At 42.2% G+C, this 21,506-nt stretch overlaps 1 protein-coding gene across 12 annotated transcripts in view; it reads right to left on the reverse strand.

The window, feature by feature from the left end:
• The window catches only part of OSBPL10 (oxysterol binding protein like 10), a 343,446-nt gene that overhangs the window by 120,374 nt on the left and 201,566 nt on the right, over window positions 1-21,506 (reverse strand). The window lies entirely within an intron of this gene.

The raw sequence follows: 21,506 nt of genomic DNA on the forward strand, positions 1-21,506 counted from the left end.
TTTGCATTGATCGCTGAGGAAGGCTTTCTTATCTCTCCTTGCTATTCTTTGGAACTCTGCATTCAGATGCTTATATCTTTCCTTTTCTCCTTTGTTTTTCACGTCTCTTCTTTTCACAGCTATCTGTAAGGCCTCCTCCCCAAACAGCCATTTTGCTTTTTTGCATTTCTTTTCCATGGGGATGGTCTTAATCCCTGTCTCCTGTACAATGTCACAAACCTCATTCCATAGTTCATCAGGCACTCTATGAGATCTAGTCCCTTAAACCTATTTCTCACCTCCACTGTATAATCATAAGGGATTTGACTTAGATCCTACCTGAATGGTCTAGTGGTTTTCCCTACTTTCTTCAATTTAAGTCTGAATTTGGCAATAAGGAGTTCATGATCTAGTTAATTATTAGAGAAACACAAATCAAAACTACAATAAGGTATCACACTGGTCAGAATGGCCATACTTTAAAAATCTATGAACAATAAATGTGGGAGAGGGTGTGGAGAAAAGGAAACCCACCTACACGGTTGGTGGGAATGTAAATTGGTAATAGCCACTGGAGAACTATGGGCTTCTCAGGTGACGCTACCGGTAAAGAATCTGCGTGCCAATGCTGAAGATGTAAGAGACATGGGTTCAATCTCTGAGTTGGGAAGATGCCCTGGAGAAGGGAATGGCAACCCACTCCAGTATTCTGGCCTGGAGAATGCCATGGACAGAGGAGCCTGGCGGGTCATGGTGCATAAGGTCACAAACAGTTGGAAACAACTGAAGTGACTCAGCACGCACGCACTATGGAGAATGTTGTGGAGGGCCCTTAAGACACTAAAAACAGAGCTACCATATGATCCAGAGGTGCCACTCTTGGGCATATATCCAGAAAAGAAACAATTCTAGTCTGAAAAGACACATGCACCCCAATGTTTACAGAAGCACAATTTACAGCAGCCAAGACCCTGAAGCAGCCCAAACGCTCATCAACACATAAGTGGATAAAGAAGATGTGGTACATATATACAGTGGAGTATTAGCCATAAAAAAGAATGAAACAGTGCCATTTGCAGCAACATGGACAGACCGAGAGATGATCATACTAAGTGAATTAAGTCACACAAGACAAATATGGCATCACTTATATGTGCAATTTAAAATATGATACAAATGAACTTATTTACAAAACAGATTCACAGATTTAGAAAACAATCTTACAGACACCAAAGGAGAAAGTGGGAAATAAATTAGGAGTTTGGGATTGACATATACATACTGCTATATATAAAACAGATAAACAACAAGGACGTGCTGTATAACATAGGGAACTATATTGCAGTATCTTATAATAAACTATAATGGAAAAAATACAAAATAGAATATGTATGTTTAAAAACACAGAGGAACAGAGAGGAGCAAGTTACTGTTATTGCTGTTTGTGGGGCATGGGGAAAAGACATGGAAGATGTTCAAAAACTCAGTTTTAGCTACATGAACACAGTGACTGTGACACAGAGATTAGACATCCAAGTGGAGATGTAACGAGGCATCTGGACATGTGACAAGCACAGGGCTTGTCGGCACATGGACGGTTCTAGAAAAGATCACCAAAGGGCAATCGAAGACAGAGGAGAAACTACAGCATTTTAGAGACAAGGATGTAAAATGAAACCAGCAAGAGAAACAAAGAAGAGTGAGCGACGTGTGCAACAGGATGAAAAGCAGGATAGCGTGGTATTGTGAATGCTCCGGCGGCGGGAGGGCGTGGCGGTGGGCAGGGACAGTGTTTCAAGGAGGAAGGGACCCGCTGGATCCAGAACCACTGACTGGTCAGCGGGATGAGGCCTGGGAGCGACCCCGAAGTCTACCAAGCTGGAGATCCCTGGTGAGTTCAAAGAGAGCTGTTTCAGTGGAAATCGTGGAGGAAAAAGGCCTTAGTAGCAAAGGGCTTAAGAAAGACTGGAAACGAGGTTAAAGGGAGCAGAAAAGTGAACCACAGTTGGAGAGAGTGTGGGATCAAGAGAAGGGTTTTAAGATGGAAAAAGTTACAGCTGATTTGTATGCTGATGAGAACACAGCAGAATATGCCACCGTAAATCATGCCCCTCTGGCATAAGAAAGCAGTTAGGCTCAAACAAGATATTCTATGCCCTCTTCCTTTCCTCCAGGAAGGGCGAGAGGATTCTTAATTCTAGACACTCTAGACTCTCACCAGCCTTAGAAGGCATAGAGGAATTTACACAGCAAACCACAACAACCATCCATACTTATCCATCAGTTTCCTTCATATACTTTGACCTCTTGACAACGTGAAGCCCTTAGAAGCAGTTCTTTTCCTTTGCCTGTCACTTCACAAAAAACATTATTTTTCCTAAGTTACTTTGCAAAGCTGAGTTCTAATCAATCCTTAAGAGTTCCCAGTCGTGAGCACTCCTCTGTGTATGCAAGGTACGGGCTTTAAGATCCAAACTTTTGTTTTTCTCTTGTTAGTCTGTCTTTTGTCCTGACAAATTTAGGAGGGGGAATAAAAAAGTTAAGCTTCTCCTCTCTTACTGGAATAATCCCATAGACTGACATTATAGGAGGGGAAATTTCTAGAACTAGGTCTACAGCGGAGAGAGAGGGCAACAGTGAGCACGTGAGTGCTGGGACCAGCCAAAACTAGGGAAGGCAGAGTGTCTGCAACAGAGGCAGGTTTCGGGGCAGCAGTGGAGGAAGGAGACTGGTGTAAGTTCTCTGCTGGGGGCTTTTATCTTCTAGAGAAACAGAAGTAAGGTCATCACCTAAGAGCAAAGATGGGAAAGAAAGTACTGCAGGTTTGGGTGGGGGGGTTTCTGGGTTTTCTTAAAAAATTGGAGTATCATTACTTTACGACGCCATCATTAGTTTCTGCTGTACAACAAAGTGAATCAGCTACATGTGTACAGATGTCCCCTCCCTTCCGAACCTCCCTCCCACTACCCCATTCCACCTCTCTAGGTCATCACAGGGCACCAAGCTGAGCTCCCTGTGCTACACAGCGGCTGCCCACTAGCTAGCTATCTTACATGTGGTAGTGCATATAAGTCAATCCCTCTCTCCCCACTCACCCCACCCTCCCCTTCTACCCACCCCCACGCCCACATATCCATTCTCAACATCTACGTCTCTGTTCTTGCCCTGGAAATAGGTTCATCTGTACCATTTTTCCATACTCCAGTGCTGCAGGTTTGAGGATTTTTGCCAGGCGAGTAGAGCCAAGGGAGAAAGGTAAAGAGACCTAAGGGAGGGTGAAAGGGCTTGACACAGAGAGAAGTCAGAAAATTTAAACAGGTTAATGAGGAAATGGCTGGAGGGAGTAACAGTAATTCAGGAGCTCAAACCACCAAGGGACGAAGGAAGGACAGTGGAGATGTGGTATTAATATAATGATGGCATGAGATTCAAAAGTAGGTTCTTTAAGGAAGAGGGAGCAAAATGATCCTGCAGTGGCAAAGAGAAACAAACAGGCCGCTTTTCCATCTCCATGTCCTGGTAGGAGGGAAAGAGACAGCCATGGCCACATGGGAGGGTTACCAGGGAGAACAAGGTTAAGGTAGAGAAGGTTAAGAGATTGTTTAGAGAACAGGCTGAGGATTCAGGGGCTTAAGTTTGATGATGGACCACGAACTCCAAGAAGCACAATGGAAGGGTTCCAGGAGCTGAGGAGCAGAGTGAGGGGGAGATGCGCAGAGTCACAGGAGGTGCCAGGCCGGGATGGTCTGGAGTCCCAGAGTCCTGTGATGACTGTCACCTTCTGGGTTCATGGGTGTGATACTAGAGTCTACAGTCTCAAGCAAGTGCCAGGACTTAAAGTCGAGATGAATTATTAATATACATAAAAGTTAAGTAATTATCTAAGAATAAGAAGCACACCGTAAGATGCTCGTTATCATTAGTCATGAGGAAAGGGCAAATCAAAACCAGAGTGAGACACCACTTCAAACCCACTGGGCTGGCTACAGTCACAAAAGCAGAAAAGAACAAGTTTTGGTGAGGATATACGGAAATTAGAACCCTCATCCATTGCTTGTGAGACAGTAAAATCATATAGTCATGGCAGAAAACAGTTTGGCATCTCCTCAAAAAGTTTAACATAGAATTACCGTAGGACCCAGAAATCCCACTGCCAGACAGAGACCCCAAGTTACTGAAACTGATTTTTTAAAAAGTACATGTACATGCATGTTCATAGCAGCACTACTCGCAATGGCCAGAAGCAGAAACAACTCAAATGCGCACCAGCAGATGAATGGGTTCACAAAAGGTGGTATATCCATACAATGGAATATTATTTAGCCATGAAAAGGAATGAAGTGCTAAAACGTGCTACAATGTGGATTAACCTTAATAACATTATCTACGTGAAAGAAGCCAGATGCAAACGTCACCTAAGGTCACATACTGTATGATTCCATGTACATGAAATATTCAGAATAGGCAAATCCAGGGAACTGAGATTAGAGACTGCCAGGAGCTAGGAGGATGGGGGAATGGGGACCGGCTGCTTGATGGGTGTGGGATTTCTTCTTGGGGTGATGAGAAAGTTCTGGAACTAGACAGAGCTGGTAGTTGCACAGCATTATCAATATACTAAAAGTCATTGAATTGTTCTTTTTAAAATGGTCAATTTAATGTTATGGTAATTCACTTAATAAAAAAAATACTTTAGAGAAAAAATTTAAGCATTAATTCACCCATCTCAAGATCAGTATCAGTAATCCTGCACTAAAAACAAATGTTAAAAAAGGTATTTAATGTTTAAATTCATGAAGAACAAGGAATACCAAGATTTAGGAGCAGGCTGTCACTAGACTGGGCACTAGGCTCTCTCCACACCCAAAGCCTTCTAAAACCCACAGCTAAAAAGCAAACTGTGCGAGGACTCTCCCGACACATCCGTCCACACTTGTGGCTCATCTACTCATTGCTTCTGGATCCAAGGAATGTTGAATAATAGTGACACTTTCCAATTAGTTATTAGAACATAGTAGCTAATTTAAATTAGTACATGTTCCCCTCTGTGAGACAAGTGAGTGCCCTACAACTGTCCCAGTAGCCTGGTGGTTCACTAATGAGAATGTGACTCAAGTCAGTTGGTAACACAAGAGGAGTTATGGTCTTTTCTCTGTCACAGAGAAGGGCACGTTGTAGGTGTGTGATTGGTCTTTGTGGGAGGGAGAAAGGGAGACAGGGAAGGAGTCAAGATGAAACTCAGGTTTGGGGACTTCCCTGCGTCCAGTGCTTAAGACTTCAAGCTTCCACTGTAGGGGCACGGGTTCAATTCTTGACCAGGGAACTAAGTTCCCACATGCCACACAGCATAGCCAAAACATGCTATGCACGCTAAGTCACTTCAGTCATACCCAATTCTTTGCAACCCCATGGACTGTAGCCTACCAGGCCTCTGTTCCATGGGATTCTCCAGGTAAGAATACAGGAGTGGGTTGCCATTTCCTACTCCAAGGAAAAACAGAGAAAGGGAAAAAACCTCAGGTCTGGTCAGGTAATTGCAGAAGAAATAGTTCTCAGTGAAGAATTTCCAGACTTGCCTGCATCTGTCTTAAAGCTGTTTCTTTGGCCCCCAAGTCCCACTTATAAGCCCACAGCAGAGGACGGAGCCCTAGACTCATAGTAAAGAGGTTCAACTCAACTATGAATAAAATTGTATGTGACTTCAAACACATCACCAACCTCTCTGAGCTGGGCTTTCTCATTGAACCAGACAGACTCCAACATGGCTCTCAGTTCTAACAAAGATCCATTCTGGGATTTTTTCTGCAAGGCATGTTCTCTAAGAACTGGAAGAAGCTGGACCATTCCTGTTCAATAACAGACAACCATCACAGGCAAAAGTCCTGTCCTTCCCTCAATAAACTGTCTTCTGAGCTTCAGAGAACTACACTCTGCTCCTAGCGTGGCTTTGAGACACTAATGACTGAAATTTCTGGACAAAATACAGTTATGATTCCCCGTGACTCTGAAGGGTCCCATCCACACCGCTCATCACTGTAGGTGCCGGCAGTGTGCTCTGTTGAAGGGTATTTTTTTTTAAATTGTATTTTATTTAACTTTACAATATTGTATTGGTTTTGCCATATATCAAAGTGAATCTGCCACAGGTATACATGTGTTCCCCATCCTGAACCCTCCTCCCTCCCCATACCATCCCTCTGGGTCGTCCCAGTGCACCAGCCGCAAGCATCCAGTATCGTGCATCGAACCTGGACTGGCGACTCACTTCCTATATGATACCATACATGTTTCAATGCCATTCTCCCAAATCATCCCACCCTCTCCCTCTCCCACAGAGTCCAAAAGACTGTTCTATACATCAGTGTCTCTTTTGCTATCTCGTATACACGGTTATTGTTACCATCTTTCTAAATTCCATATATATGCGTTAGTATACTGTATTGATGTTTTTCTTTCTGGCTTACTTCACTCTGTATAATCGGCTCCAGTTTCATCCACCTCATTACAAGGGATTTAAATGTATTCTTTTTAATGGCTGAGTAATACTCCATTGTGTATATGCACCACTGCTTTCTTATCCATTCATCTGCTGATGGACATCTAGGTTGCTTCCATGTCCTGGCTATTATAAACAGTGCTGCGATGAACACTGGGGTACATGTGTCTCTTTCAATTCTGGTTTCCCCGGTGTATATGCCCAGCAGTGGGATTGCTGGATCATAAGGCAGTTCTATTTCCAGTTTTTTAAGGAATCTCCACACTGTTCTCCATAGTGGCTGTACTAGTTTGCATTCCCACCAACAGTGTAAGACGGTTCCCTTTTCTCCACACCCTCTCCAGCATTTATTGCTTGTAGACTTTTGGATCGCAGCCATTCTGACTGGCGTGAAATGGTACCTCATAGTGGTTTGATTTGCATTTCTCTGATAATGAGTGATGTTGAGCGTCTTTTCATGTGTTTGTTAGCCATCTGTATGTCTTCTTTGGAGAAATGTCTATTTAGTGCTTTGGCTCATTTTTTGATTGGGTCATTTATTTTTCTGGAGTTGAGCTGTAGGAGTTGCTTGTATATTTTTGAGATTAGTTGTTTGTCAGTTGCTTCATTTGTTATTATTTTCTCCCATTCTGAAGGCTGTCTTTTCACCTTGCTTAGAGTTTCCTTTGTTGTGTAGAAGCTTTTAAGTTTAATTAGGTCCCATTTGTTTATTTTTGCTTTTATTTCCAATATTCTGGGAGGTGGGTCATAGAGGATCCTGCTGTGATGTATGTCAGAGAGTGTTTTGCCTATGTTCTCCTCTAGGAGTTTTATAGTTTCTGGTCTTACGTTGAGATCTTTAATCCATTTTGAGTTTATTTTTGTGTATGGTGTTAGAAAGTGTTCTAGTTTCATTCTTTTACAAGTGGTTGACCAGTTTTCCCAGCACCACTTGTTAAAGAGATTGTCTTTAATCCATTGTATATTCTTGCCTCCTTTGTCAAAGATAAGGTGTCCATAAGTGCGTGGATTTATCTCTGGGCTTTCTATTTTGTTCCATTGATCTATATTTCTGTCTCTGTGCCAGTACTATACTGTCTTGATGACTGTGGCTTTGTAGTAGAGCCTGAAGTCAGGCAGGTTGATTTCTCCCGTTCCATTCTTTCTCAAGATGGTTTTGGCTATTCAAGGTTTTTTGTATTTCCATACAAATTGTGAAATTATTTGTTCTAGCTCTGTGAAGAATACCATTGTAGCTTGATAGGGATTGCAGTGAATCTATAAATTGCTTTGGGTAGTATACTCATTTTCACTATATTGATTCTTCCAATCCATGAACATGGTATATTTCTCCATCTATTAGTGTCCTCTTTGATTTCTTTCACCAGTGTTTTATAGTTTTCTATATATAGGTCTTTAGTTTCTTTAGGTAGATATATTCCTAAGTATTTTATTCTTTTTGTTGCAATGGTAAATGGAATTGTTTCCTTAATTTCTCTTTCTATTTTCTCATTATTAGTGTATAGGAATGCAAGGGATTTCTGTGTGTTGATATTGTATCCTGCAACTTTACTATATTCCTTGATTAGCTCTAGTAATTTTCTGGTGGAGTCTTTAGGGTTTTCTATGTAAAGGATCATGTCATCTGCAAACAGTGAGAGTTTTACTTCTTCTTTTCCAATTTGGATTCCTTTTATTTCTTTTTCTGCTCTGAGTGCTGTGGCCAAAACTTCCAAAACTATGTTGAATAGTAATGGTGAAAGTGGGCACCCTTGTCTTGTTCCTGACTTTAGAGGAAATGCTTTCAATTTTTCACCATTGAGGATAATGTTTGCTGTGGGTTTGTCATATATAGCTTTTATTATGTTGAGGTATGTTCCTTCTATTCCTGGTTTCTGGAGAGTTTTTATCATAAATGGATGTTGAATTTTGTCAAAGGCTTTCTCTGCATCTATTGAGATAATCATATGGTTTTTATTTTTCAATTTGTTAATGTGGTGTATTACATTGATTGATTTGCAGATATTGAAGAATCCTTGAATCCCTGGGATAAAACCCACTTGATCATGGTGTATGATCTTTTTAATGTGTTGTTGGATTCTGGTTGCTAGAATTGTGTTAAGGATTTTTGCATCTATGTTCATCGGTGATATTGGCCTGTAGTTTTCTTTTTTTGTGGCATCTTTGTCAGGTTTTGGGATTAGGGTGATGGTGGCCTCATACAATGAGTTTGGAAGTTTACCTTCCTCTGCAATTTTCTGCAAAAGTTTGAGTAGGATAGGTGTTAGCTCTTCTCTAAATTTTTGGTAGAATTCAGCTGTGAAGCCGTCTGGACCTGGGCTTTTGTTTGCTGGAAGATTTCTGATTACAGTTTCAATTTCCGTGCTTGTGATGGGTCTGTTAAGATTTTCTATTTCTTCCTGGTCCAGTTTTAGAAAGTTGTACTTTTCTAAGAATTTGTCCATTTCTTCCACGTTGTCCATTTTATTGCCATATAATTGCTGATAGTAGTCTCTTATGATCCTTTGTATTTCTATGTTGTCTGTTGTGATCTCTCCATTTTCATTTCTAATTTTATTGATTTGATTTTTCTCCGTTTGTTTCTTGATGAGTCTGGCTAATGGTTTGTCAATTTTATTTATCCTTTCAAAGAACCAGCTTTTGGCTTTGTTGGTTTTTGCTGTGGTCTCTTTTGTTTCTTTTGCATTTATTTCTGCCCTAATTTTTAAGATTTCTTTCCTTCTACTAACCCTGGGGGTCTTCATTTCTTCCTTTTCTAGTTGCTTTAGGTGTAGAGTTAGATTATTTATTTGACTTTTTTCTTGTTTCTTGAGGTATGCCTGTATTGCTATGAACTTTCCCCTTAGGACTGCTTTTACAGTGTCCCACAGGTTTTGGGTTGTTGTGTTTTCATTTTCATTCGTTTCCATGCAAATTTTGATTTCTTTTTTGATTTCTTCTGTGATTTGTTGGTTATTCAGCAGCATGTTGTTCAGCCTCCATATGTTGGAATTTTTAATAGTTTTTCTCCTGTAATTGAGATCTAATCTTACTGCATTGTGGTCAGAAAAGATGCTTGGAATGATTTCAATTTTTCTGAATTTACCAAGGCTAGATTTATGGCCCAGGATGTGATCTATCCTGCAGAAGGTTCCGTGTGCGCTTGAGAAAAAGGTGAAATTCATTGTTTTGGGATGAAATGTCCTATAGATATCAATTAGGTCTAACTGGTCTATTGTATCGTTTAAAGTTTGTGTTTCCTTGAAGGGTCTTAACCTGACTTCTGAATCACTCCCATAATGCTCGTTAGTGCAAAAGCCTGATGAGAACCAGATGTGGATGCAGGCAAAGACCCGGGAAGTCATTCTTCTCTCCTTTTCAGTGAACAGTATCCTCGTAATCTTTCCCTACTTCCCCACTGGGTCGTTGGCTTTTCTTCATCATTTCTAGGAGCTCCTTACGCAACTGAGGAATTGGCCTTTATCTAGGTTAAGAGTTGTATTCCTTCCCCAAATTGACTTTGCCTATAATATATTTTAGGCCACAAGAAAGTCTTTTTATTCTTAAGAAGTCAAATTCTTGAATCTCTTTTTGGATTTGGCTTAAGATTTTTTAAGTCATGTTAAAAGGCCTTCCCCATTCAGAGGCCAAAAGCAATTCTTATGTGGTTTAAGCACTTTAGTTTCTTTTTTCTTTTTTAATACCTAAGTCTTGGCTCCACTTAAAATTCATCCTGTAAAGAAGATATGGTATGTGTACACACACACACACATAATCAAATACTACTCAGCCACAAAAAAATAATGAAATAATGCCATTTGCAGCAACAAGGACAGACCCAGAAATGATCATATTAAGCGAAGTTAGTCAAAATGAGAAAGACAGTTACCATATGGTATCACTTATATTGGGCTTCCTAGGTGCTGCTGCTACTGCTACTGTTAAGTCACTTCAGTCGTGTCCGACTCTGTGCGACCCCATAGACGGCAACCCATCGGGCTCCCCCATCCCTGGGAGTCTCCAGGCAAGAACACTGGAGTGGGTTGCCATTTCCTTCTCCAATGCATGAAAGTGAAAAGTGAAAGTGAAGTCACTCAGTCATGTCCGACTCTCCAGGACCCCATGGACTGCAGCCTACCAGGCTCCTCCGTCCATAGGATTTGCCAGGCAAGAGTGCTGGAGTGGGGGTGCCATTGCCTTCTCCTAGGCGGTGCTAGTGGTATTAAAAAAAAAAAAAAAAAACACTTGCCAATGCAGAAGACATAAGAGACTCAGGTTCAATCCTTGGATCAGGAAGATCCCCTGGAGGAGGACAAGGCAACCCACTCCAGCACTCTTTCTTGGAGAATCCCTTGGACAGAGGAGGCTGGTGGGCTATAGTCCATAGGGTCACAAAGAGTCGGATGCAACTGACAGACTTAGCACACGTCACTTATACGTGGAATCTGAAACGTGACACAGATGAATTTACTATGAAACAGAAACAGACTCACAGATACAGAAAACAGGCTTGTGACTGCCAAGGGGGGAGCGGGTAGGGAAGGGACAGATTGGAAGCCTGGTATTAGCAGATGTAAGCTATTATATTGGAGAAGGCAAAGGCACCCCACTCTAGCACTCTTGCTTGGAAAATCCCATGGATGGAGGAGCCTGGTGGGCTGCAGTCCATGGGGTCACTAGGAGTCAGACACGACTGAGTGACTTCACTTTCACTTTTCACTTTCATGCATTGGAGAGGGAAATGGCAACCCACTCCAGTGTTCTTGCCTGGAGACTCTCAGGGACGGGGGAGCCTGATGGGCTGCCGTCTATGGGGTCGCACAAAGTCGGACACAACTGAAGCGACTTAGCAGCAGCAGCAGCAGCAGCAAGCTATTATATACAGGATGGATAAACAACAAAGTCTTCCTGTGGAGCACAGGGAACTACACACAATATCCTGGGATAAACCATAACAGAAAAGAAAATGAAAAAGAATGCATATATGTATAACTAAGTCACTCAGCTATACAGCAGAAGTTAACACAAAATTAATCAACTATACTTCAATAAAATACATTCTAAACAGTAAAATAAAATAATAAAAGAAAGGAAAAATGCATCCTGGCATACCTCTCAGGTTACCACCAGTTACTTCAAACTGTAGTATCCCAGGTATGAACTTGGGCCAAACCAACAGAAGTTTGTGAGACCGAAGCAGATTCAGATCTGAGCCAGTTCACTTCCTTACAACCAGAGATCGGAGGCAAACTATTTAAACCTATCCAGTTCTCAATTTCCTCCTCAATCAAGTAGAGATGACTCTAGCTGTCTACCAGGTTTTTCTGAGATTAAATGAGACAACTGTGGAGAAGCACTCTGCACAATGCCCACCACAAAATAGGTGGTCAAGACACGACTGGTTGCCTCCTTTTTAGTTCTTCATTTTCCTTAATCTGTTTGCCTTTTTTTTTTTTTTAGTAATTTACAGCTTATCAAAGGACATGGAAATATCACAGAGAATGAAATTTGTCAATTTTCTTTGTTTTTAACTGTGAAAAGAAGAGGAGGGATTTGATCATGGTTAAAATTAGGCCTCAGGGCTAGTTGCGGATTGATTTAACTACAGTAAGTGCAGTCTCCTTAACTGTGTATATAGTAGATTTGAAAGATAGTAATATATTAATATTGCAGGACCGTTGGAAGCCAAGGAGGTCAGCTCATCAATCCTGTGGATCAAGAAGATGACAGATCAGAGCCAGACCACTCACTCCAAATGCACTCACAGACGATGTACCTTGCACAGTGCATTTGGAAATAATTTGAGATCTACATGCTGTGTATACACAGTTTTAGAATAATCTCCAAAACAAAGATGTAAAAATGGCAAGCAGAATACATACCCAACAATAGAATGATTCATTGAAATAAGTTATAAGGGAATTTTGCTATTTTTAAATAAATATATATAGTTTATTTTAAAACACAAATGGAAAGATACATATTAAGTGGAAAAGACTATACATTTTTCTGCCAACTACAAGCATAATAAATGTATGAACACTATCTATGCAAAGATGAGAAAATGTTATAAAACCATTAAAATGGGGTTCTTTTCTTTTAATTTTCTTTCTCATTATTATAAGTTTTTCTCCCCAAGAAAAAGATGATTCTGGAATAAATTTCAAGGTTGTCTAGGGATCAGCCTATGTCTAGATTTCAGAGTTCTCAGTAATCTAACTCTGGCAAGGTTACAGAAATTATTTTTTTAGATCATCAATGTGCACCAAAAAAAAAAAATGAAAGAACATTGCACCAAGTTTTATCCTATAAAAGGTCACTCGCCACAATGTTACTTAATAGAAGATAACTTTTATCCATGGGAAATAAATGTCAAAAGAGGCATCAAAGAAATGATAGAAGACACTCAAAACGGTTTAAAGACTTAAACATAAGACACGACACTATAAAACTCCTAGAAGAGAGCACGGGCAAGACATTCTCTGACAAATAGTACCAACATTTTCTTAGGTGAATCTCCCAAGGCAACAGAAATAAAACAAAAATAAACAAATGGGGCCTAATCAAACTTACAAGCTTTTGCACAGCAAAGGAAACCATTCAAAACATGAAAAGACCACCTACAGACTGGGAGAAAATATTTGCAAGTGATGCACCTGCCAAGGGCTTAATTTCTAAAATATACAAATAACTCATACAGCTCAATAGCACAAAACAAGCAACTCTACTGAAAAATGGGCAGAAAACCTAAACAGATACTTCTCCAAAGAAGACATACAAATGGCCGACAGGCACATGAAAAGATGCTCAGCATCACTGATTATTAGAATGTAAATGTAAATCAAAACAACAATGAGGTATCACCTCACACCAGTCAAAAAGTCTACAAACAATACATGCTGCAGAGGGTATGGAGAAAAGGACACCCCCTCACACACACTGTTAGTAGGAATGTAAGTTGGTACAGCCACTGTGGAAAACAGTACGGAGGGTCCTCAGAAAACTAAAAACAGAATTACCATAACACCCACCAACCCCACTACTGGGCATGTATCTGCATAAAACTCTAATCTGAAAGAATACTTGCACCCCAGTGTTCATAGCAGCACTAGTCACAATAGCCAAGACACAGAAACAACCTCAACATCCACTGACAGGTGAATGGATAAAGACGTGGTGTACATATGGAATGGAGCATTACTCAGCCGTTAAAAAGAACAAGAGAATGCCACGTGCAGCAACATGGACACAACTAGAGACTATCACACTAAGTGAAGCATTTCAGACAAGGAAAAACAAATATCACGTGGTATCACTTATATGTGGAATCTAAAATAGGAAACAAACCTATCTCAAAACAAAAACGGACTCAGGGACAGAGAACAGGCTTGTGGTTACCAAGGCGGCGGGGTGGGAGATGGAACAGAAGTTAGGGTTAGCAGATGTAAGCTATTATATACAGAATAGATAAACAACAAGGTCCTAACCGTAGAGCACAGGGAATTATATTTAATATACTGTGATAAGCCATAATGGAAAAGAATATAAAGAATATACATATATAACTGAATCACTTTGCTGCACACCAGAAACTAACACAACATTGTAAACCAACTTTAATTTTTTTTAATTATTTTAAAAAATTTTAAAAATGACAGAAGAGTGGTTTTCCTCGATTCTTATTTCCACTTAGCCTTTGCCTGGTTCCATCTGCTGGTGACCAGTGTGCATACATAACTCTTGATCTAATTTTGCAAACTTGGGGTGAGGGGGGAGGAAGGGAGTTGAAAGAAAAAGGAACCTGAGATACTAAAAACCCCATAATCCAAATAGCATTCTACAGCTCATCACTCCTCAGCCCCTTTTCTCTAACATTTAAGGAAGTAAAAAAGAAAAAAACACCTCATTTTTAAATGGCTTTAGAGAATTATAAGAACATAATATAGACATGGTAGAAAATTTGGAAAATACAGAAAAGCATGAAGAAGAAAATAAAATTAACATTTAAACCCATTAATCCAAAGAAAAATCATGTTGGTGTACTTCCTTCCAGTATTTTTTTAATATATTTTTAAATGAAATATTGTCAGATGTTCTTTCATTTCCCATAAATTGTGTGGCCTGAAAGGCCCCATCCATGGATTCAATGGAATGGGGGAGTGATGGGGGTGAAGGATAGACACCATCAAGGGGTCATTCTTCAGGTCTTATCTCATTCACAAAAGACAGTGGTGAAGTCAAGCATTGCTGAAGAGAGATCGATTCTGAAACTTCTTAACACACCTTGGAAGTCTGAACTGCAGACCTTCCCACAGGCTACAGGGCAGAGAGGACCAGAGCTGGGGAGCAGGGGGGCGGTCAGGGATGCTGCTGCTCTGCAGGGCAAGAGGACCGAGAGCCTAGCACCTGCCGAGAAAGGTGGCGTGGGGCCAAGTTGAGAGCCAGCAGCATCTCCAGGAGGGATCCTGCTTCAGGAAGGATGCTCCCAGGACCAGGGCCCACTCTGATAGAGGCGGATGTGACTGGGGGTCAGAGGCTGACCGTATCATAGGAAATTGAGGCCGGGTCGTGTTGCAGGAGGACCATGGGCCCTGGCTGAATCAAGAGTACAAACTACAAGTGATGAGGACACTCTGGAAAATTCTCTCCTCCCTCCCAGGATGGAGGCTCCTGAAATGACTGGACCAGTCACCAAAAATAAACACAACACTTTTTCCTTGTAATCTGAGTTGTAGGGCATATAAATTTGTGACTCCTAAATATGTGTGCTATAGTCATATATTTCATTAATGTTTTATTAAGCTAGAAGTATGAGACATTTTTACTACTGATTTTTTTTCACTTAATAAATTATGAAAACTTCACTGTAGTATTAAATACTTTTAAAAACATAATCTAAAGGGCTATCTGGTATCCCACCACATGGGTATTCCTACTTTAGTTGAGTGGAAATGAGTGTGCTAAAACTGTAAGCAACGATTATCCCAAAAAATTATAAATTAACTCTGCTTCAATAAAATAAATTTTAAAAAAAACTGTTACATGATTACCAAAATTACAACATGATTGATAAAATGACATTTTTCAATCTCATTTTCCATCTCTAAGTAATTAAAGAAATTCAAATGAGAAGAAAATCAGATGCTTTTACTATCAGCTAAACAAGTTGCAAGAAATTTTAAACATAATAAAAGCCAGTGTTGGCAAGCCTTCAGGAAAGCGGGCACTCACATCGACGGCTGGCCAAGGCTGTAAATTAGTATGACTTTTCTCTGGGCCATCTGGCAATACGTTCCCGGAGCCTTTCAAAGACCATTTGTGTGCGGCAGCACTGGCAAACCATTGAGTGTGTGCTCAATGAGGAACGTGTCCTGAATTACCCTCAAACAGTCAGGGGCTGGTCTACACATCACATGTATCAAATTCTTACGTCTCTGAATCCCAGATGTTAGCAGCGGCCATCTGCCGAGCACTAAATACTGATGCGGGATAAAGATTAAGGGGCCATGTGACGGCATTCTCCCAGCCACCTGCAGGCAGAGATGCCATGAGATGCTTGCAGAGCTGAGAGGGTCCTCAGAACAGGGATTAGTCCCTGGGATCTGACCCCAAAGCTTGAATTTGAAGATCTGAAAGCCCCAAGCACCCACTCAAGAGGCAGGTCAGGTGGTCTGGTATTCCCATCTCTTTCAGAATTTTCCACAGTTTACTGTGATCCACACAGTCAAAAGCTTTGGCACAGGACTGCCCCCTGGGTGAACCTTGCAGTAAACAAGACACACTGACCCACGTGATGTGCCCTACACAACCGTCCTTCCCGGTAATAGGCTTACATCATCCAGAGCAGATCCCCGGCCCAGACAGGGAAGATCTACCACATATGTGTCTGAAGGCCAGATGGTGCAGAAAACACAGATCTGCTTGTTGGAATTCATCTGCGTGTTATCCCCAGATGGTTGAGGGTCCCCTGGCTGGCTGGCATATGGAATCGGGCATTTAAGACTCATAAACAAGTTACCGAAGTGCAGAGGGAGGGAGGGATGGAGAGGCTCGGGTCTGGTCCACTTGGCTCATGAAAATGAATGTCCTGGAACAAAACACCTGTGTGACCTTTGTGCGAAACGAAGCATTTTTTGTTTTAAAATAGAAGTTTCATTTTTCACACTGGAACAGCCTGCTCTTCTAAAGATCTGGCTCTTCAAGCAAGCTGAAAAATCTTGTTGTTTGAAAATCATAATGCATCTTTGCAAACCTCGGAGACTGGGATTACACGCACAGTGGCTTTGAGAGGAAGAAACGATGCACAGGACGCGTTCTTGGGCTAAAAACTCCCTTTCAGTAAAGGCCAGTCAGCAGTGGTATTTAGTACATTTCTGAAGCTGGTGGGAGTCTTGAGGACAGAGTTATAAAAGCAGGATTAACAGCAAATAAAAATACAGATGCACTTGCCCTGAGGTTCTGACATTTTTCTGATGGCCTTGCATTGTTTGTACTAGCTGCACAGCAGGAAAAACTCAATCTTACACCCCGGAATGGGTTTAGTTATATTCTAATGTGCATTGATCTTAGAGCTTTAGCCCAGGGAAAATGTGAGTCCGTACTGGTTCATAGAAGCAAGGAGACTAGTTCCTTTGACTTCATAAAGCTTTGCTGAGCTCAGCTGTATGAAGCTTAAGTAACAGAGCTAGTTACCACCAACTGAGAAAAACAGATCATTCTGTGATTAATTATGATCTTAAAAGCACCCAGTGCTTAAATGAAAAGTTGCATTTCAAAGGCTAGCATTTATGAGAAGGAAAAAGGAGAAGCCAGCACACTCCAGTCCAATTCAACACTGACTGAGCATCCAACATGTACATGGCGGGATAGGTGTTGTGAGGGGTTAAAACATGAGCTAGGAACTTTCCTGGTTCCAGTGGTTTTAGGAATCCCCCTGCCAATGCAGGGGACACCAGTTCAATCCCTGGTTCAGGAAGATCCCACACCCCTTGGGGCAACTAAGCTGTGTGCCACAGCTACCGAAGCCCACACTCCAGAGCCTGTGGTCCGCAATAAGAGCAGCCACCACAGAGAGAAGCCCAGGCACAGCAACTAGGGTAACTCCCACTCTCCACAACCAGAGAAAGCCCAAGCACAGCGACCCAGCACAGCCCCAGATAAATACATTTTAACAAATACAAACAATATGTATTATCACCTGGAAACATTACAGGAGCTTCCAAGCAATCAAACCTTATGCATTACTTTCAGTAAACATTCAGGAAGGGGAAAGAATCATTATCAAGTTGTAGGATTGATCATTTCAATGAAGTTTTTCCAAGTGTTTGAGAAAGCCAAGGGGGTAGCTTTCAAACATCCCAGTTTGAGCAAAGTACAAAGAAGTTCCTCTCCCCCTTAGTCAGCATATGAGATGTTTGAAAGGCTTGCTGCTGCTGCTAAGTCGCTTCAGTCGTGTCCGACTCTGTGCGACCCCATAGACGGTAGCCCACCAGGCTCCCCCGTCCCTGGGATTCTCCAGGCAAGAACACTGGAGTGAGTTGCCATTTCCTTCTCCAACGCATGAAAGTGAAAAGTGAAAGTGAAGTCGCTCAGTCGTATCCGACTCTAGCGACCCCATGGACTGCAGCCTACCAGGCTCCTCCGCCCTTGGGATTTTCCAGATAAGACTACTGGAGTGGGGTGCCATTGCCTTCTCCGTTGAAAGGCTTATAGTTACCTAAAAATGAGAGACCACCGCAGCAGCTTCTTTGTTTTGTTTTTGTATGTGTGCATGTATGTAGACAGTAAGTTCCCTACATACAAACATTTAAGTTGCAAACTTGCAAAGAGGCAAACATGTATTCACCTCTCCACGTGTTAGCTCACGTCTGCTGTACACTGTCAGATGTGTGCATCCTCCAAGCGGCTGTGCTTTTGTGTACTCTACAGACTGTGCAGCAGAACAGTGTATTTCAAGCCAAGGATGTCTGGAGCAAGTGTAAAAGCAGTGCTACATAGCCAGTTATGTTAATCGGGTGCCAAGGCTAACTTTGTTGGACTTAAGAACAAACTGGACTGATGAATGCACTCTCAGAACAGAACTCATTTGTATGTAGTGGACTTACAGTATATTGTGTCCATGTGATTCAAACTCTCAGCTATCTAGACACACTGGCTGTTCCACAAAGTATCAGAGACTGGCTCTGTCCCCAGGAACTCACACAATTTGGATCTCCTGGAAGCTAAGCATGAAACAAGTTTTAGATTCCCTTTGTTGTAGCCGTGAAGGGCAAAGAGAAAATGTATTTCGATTGAGCCCATTTCACCAGCTCCCCAATCTCCCCCCAGAACCAAAGGTGGCGGAAACACCTTCCTAATCCCTGCATCACTTTCTGGCCCTGCCTCCTCCTCCTGCCAACGGCATCTGTACCTCCCGTGAACTCCCAGCCAGACTGGGAGCACGCCTGTCACTGTCTGTCTGCCTAAAATAGCTACGCCAGCAGAAGCAGCCAGACACTGCACTTCCTCCGCTTCACTGAAGTTTTCAGCACCAAGATCAAGGACCCGTTTGTAGGATCCCCGCAACACACATAATTTATGCAGAAATTATGCAGAAAATTAAAACATACAGAGAGGTGTTTTTTCTTTCATTTCTAAATTTAGACGTAATCTAATTAGCAATAAATGCCTGATAATATAGATGATATCAGCATCTTTATAGTGCTGTTACTCTGCAGCATTATGTGGGTTTAAGGAAGGGGGTAGCATGTCGGAATTATGCTAAGAAATCTCCAAATCCAGTCCCAAATACATGTTCCCCTTCTTGAAATCAGATAATCTCACAAACATAACTGTATCTCTTTTTTAAAAAATTTTACTTCATACTGGAGCATAGTTTTTAATGTTCTTTTATTGATAGTATTTCGTTGTTTTTGTTCTTGAGTAACAGTTGATTAACAATGTTGTGTTCATTTCAGATGTATAGCAAAGTGATTCAGTCACATATATACATGTATCTCATCTCTTTCAAATTCTTTTCCCATTTAGGTTATTGCAGAATACTGAGCAGAGTTCCCTATACTACACAGCAAGTCCTTGTTGGTTGTCTCTTTCTCCTTCTTAAAAAGCTCCTCTGGTTTACGAAAAATACCACAGAATCATGAAGACTTCCTAATAAGCTTTCCAAGCGAAAAAAGTCACTGTAATTAAATTCAAACTCTTACAAAACAACAGTGTTCAGATGTTTTAAAGAGAATACAGAGTTCGGGCATCTCCAGGTTTTGCCCCAGTCTCTTTTAAGTCAGGGCTTCGCAGCCTCAAAACTCTTGACATTTGAGCCCAGCTGACTGTACAGGACTGACCTGTGTATTACAGGATGTTTAGTGGCGTAACCCCAGCCTCTGCCCCTGAGACGCCAGTCAGCAAATGTGTCCAGACAGCGTCAAGCGCCCTGGGGCCGACAACCCCTGCTGCAAATGACGGCTCATAGCTGATCCTTTCCTGGCCAAGGAAGGCTGCCCAGGGTCCCAACTTAGGAGGTGTCCGCCTCATTCCTGATCTCTGCCAGCAGTCACTGACCCCCTTTCTCCAGGACGGAAGCACTTCCTCCCATCCTCATACCAGCTCCTTCCAGAGAGACAAATCTCACCAGCAACATCAGGGCAACAGGGAAACGCGAGCTGAATGCTCGTAAGATCCTTAGCACTGAAATGGACTTTCCTCACTGTGCTCCGTGTTAAAGTTACGGGTGCCTGTAACACCTAAGGTCTCCCAAGGGTGAAAGCAAAACGACAGCTACAAGACAAGAGGCCCACCTCGCTGACCCCACACACACAACTTAGCCTCCCTGACCCTTGGGCCCAGGAAAGAAAATGAAGTTGGACCAGGTGATCTCAGGGAACGTTGCGAGTTCTCCATCTATCGTTTCTCTTTTGTGTCCCTCAGGCGTGTCTGACACTTTGCGACCCCATGGACTGTAGCCCTCCAGGCTCCTCTGTCCATGAGATTTCCCAGGCAAGGATACTGGAGTGGGGTGCCATTCCCTTCTCCAGGGGGTCTTCCCCATCCAGGGATTGAACTCAGGTCTCCTGCACGGCAGGCAGATTCTTTACAGTATGAATCCTGCAAAGGGTCTCAGCTATTTTCTCACATAAAAGAGGGCACATCACACACACATATAGAGCTTCCTTGGTGGTCCAGTGATTAAGAATCTGCCTAGCAATGCAGGGGACACAGGTTCGATCACCAGTTCGGGAAGATTTCACATGCCGCGAGGGAACCAAGTCCGTGTACCACAAGTACTGAAGCCCATGCGCCTAGAGCCCGCGCTCCGCAGCAAAAGAAGCCACAGCAGCGAGGAGCCCGCACGCTGCGATGCAGAGGAGACCACGCCCACCGCAACCAGGGAAAGCCTGTACAGAAACGGAGACCCAGCGCAGCCACAGCTAAATGAATAAAACTCAAAGGAAGCAAATAAAACCCAAACACATACACACAGGGAAGGGAGCCACGGTCCCTTTCGCCTTTTCCACAATACACCAGAAAGATCAACTGGGTTCGGGTCCCAGCAAAGCCAGCAACTCTGTGTGACCCCAGACAGCTTCCTCAGCAGCTGTGTCTCTCTGAAGGGTAGCAGATCATGTCACTCCAAAAGATGCCACTTTGGTGTAAGAATTATTATGAGCTGAAGGTAACTGGGAAGAAGCAGATATAAGAAAAACTGTCTGCTCTCCCATTTTCCAAGAAAGCCTTAAGTTGACAAGTCTTCCTCCTCCCCCTCCACCAAGGACAAAGGTTAACCCCCCGAGGCAGCTTCAGACCCTATCTACCTGGTGACCCCGGAGGAACCTACAAAACCAACTTTACTCCCCAGCCTTCATCTCCGCCCAGGAAACCCCAAAAGTGACTTCTTTTGTCCTGGCATTTCTCCACAGATTTACTGACCTTTTTTGAAGATGCTAAATAAACCAGAATTCTAAGCCACTTCTTAAACTCTGGGTAGCTCTCATGTTTACATGGGGTGTACTTGTTGATAGACTTCTGTTTGTTTTTCTCCCATTAATCCTTTTTTTAA

The sequence above is a fragment of the Bos grunniens genome, chromosome 22 (genome assembly GCF_055505025.1).
Source record: "Bos grunniens cultivar Pamir isolate PY7600 chromosome 22, Bosgru_T2T1.0, whole genome shotgun sequence".
Lineage (NCBI taxonomy): Eukaryota > Metazoa > Chordata > Mammalia > Artiodactyla > Bovidae > Bos > Bos grunniens.